This window comes from Cicer arietinum, chromosome 7 (assembly GCF_000331145.2).
Source record: "Cicer arietinum cultivar CDC Frontier isolate Library 1 chromosome 7, Cicar.CDCFrontier_v2.0, whole genome shotgun sequence".
Classification (NCBI taxonomy): Eukaryota; Viridiplantae; Streptophyta; class Magnoliopsida; order Fabales; family Fabaceae; genus Cicer; species Cicer arietinum.
The window spans coordinates 29,846,296-29,848,555 of NC_021166.2; positions in this window are offsets into that span (position 1 = coordinate 29,846,296).

Consider the following 2,260-nt stretch of genomic DNA (forward strand, 5'->3'; position numbering starts at 1 on the left):
GTTCTTCTGGTTGTGGTAATACCAATACTGGTGAGGTTGTCAACTTTGTCTTTAGTAACTAAAAATTTTTCTCACACTTCTCCGTCCATGCAAACGGTTGATCTTTTCTAGTAAGTTGTGTCAATGGAGCTACAATCTTCGCAAAACCTTCAATAAACCTCTTATAGTATCCTGTCAGTCCTACAAAACTTCGTATATCATTGACGGTCTGAGGCTGTTTTCAAGCAAGAACTGTCTCAATCTTTGCCGGATCCACAACGATTCCTTCTTTGGTTATCACATGTCCTAAGAAATTTACTTTCTCTAGCCAAAACTCACACTTCGATAAATTGGCATACAATTGCTTCTCGCGTAAAATTTCAAGAACTTGGCGCAAATGTTCTCCATGTTCTTCCTCAGTCCTGGAATAAATCAAAATATCATCAATGAACACCACAACAAATTTATCTAAAAATGGACTAAAAATTTTGTTCATGTAGTCCATAAAAATTGCTGGTGCATTGGTAACTCCAAATGGCATAACAAGATATTCATAATGTCCATAACGAGTTATGAAAGCAGTTTTTTGAATATCTCCTTCTCTCACTCGAATTTGATGGTAACCCGACTTCAAGTCAATCTTCGAAAATATCGCGGCTCCTCTCAATTGATCCATCAAATCATCGATACGTGGTAAAGGATAACGATTCTTAATAGTCGCCTCATTTAATTCCAATTGTGACATTCGCTACGACGCAATTGAAATTGGTCCGGTTCTTGGATGCAAATCAATGAAGAACTCCACTTCTCTTACTAGTGGTAACCCTGGAATTTCCGTTGGAATTACGTCCTGGTATTCCTTTACAAGCACCACGTCTTCTATGCTCACATTTATCTTTGCCTCCACGTTGGCTAAAGACAAAAACTCATGAGTTCTTTCTCGTAGTGACACTCTTAGTTTGTTACCATCTAGATACTTAACAACTCCTTGTTCGGGGAAAAGAAATAGTTTGCGAGCACAATCCAAGATAGTTTGCGAGCACAGTCCAAGATCACATAATGATACGACATCCAATCCATACCGAGAATGACCTCGAGTGATTGTAGAGGTAAACAAATCAAATTAATCAAGAAATCCCTATTCTGGATAGTTACTTGACAATGTAAACATGCAGAATTTACTGTCACAATCTTAGCAGGTGTAGAAACAACCAAATCAAAAGGTAGAGACGACATAGATAACTTTAGACGATTCACACAATCCATAGCAATGAAGGAATGGGTTGCCCCCGAATCAAAAAGTGCAGTTAGAGTGTTACCTGCAATCTCACAATCACGTTGAACCAAATTGCTAGATGGATTTCCAGCTTCAACACCTACGCAATAAACATGTCCTCTAGCTGTAGGAAGAGTAGCCCTAGTTGCATTCACTATTGGTTCCACCTTCGGATCCCTGCAATCCCTTGCAATGTGCCCTAGCTTCTGGCAATTATAACAAATTGGATTGTTAGAGGTACAAGCAGTAGCATAATGTCCCTCTTTTCCACATCGGAAACATCGGATCACTTGTCCCAATTGTCTTCCAAAGTTCTGGTTCCCTGGGTGATTCTGACCCCTGATGTTGTTTTGTAGGCGGTTATATGGCTTAACAACTTGTTTTCCTTTGTTGTTATGATGGTTCATCCGACTAGGCCCCCCGGAACTAAAGTTCCCTCCTCGGTTGGCTCTCTTGTTCTTCATGTCCTCAACTTCTCTACATTTCTCCACTAAGACTTGGAAACGTTGAATTCCCAATGGTAGGACGAAGTCTTGAATCTCATACTTCAGTCCGTTTTGGAAACGGTGACACATAAATTGATCATCAACCTCTTCACGGAAAAACCTAAAATGCCTTGACAGTGACTCAAACTTAGCAGCGTACTCACCCACTGTCATATTTCCCTGATAGAGTTTAAGAAAATCATCCCCCAGCTTAGTCCTGGTACTCATCGGGAAGTGTTTGTCTAAAACTTCCTTTTGAACGACTCCCAATTCACCTCCTCATGAGCTGATCCCATTAGAAGCCTGATACTCCTCCACCAATATTCGGCATCCCCTAGTAGCAGATACGTAGCATAGTTGACCTTCACCCTTGCTTGACAATTAATCATTTCGAAGATCTTTTCCACTTCTTGAATCCATTGATCAGCTTTTTCCGGGCTCTCATCACCCTTGAACTTTGGAGGATTGTAACGACAAAAATCTTCCAATCCCCTAGATTCAGCATCACGGATTTCTCTTT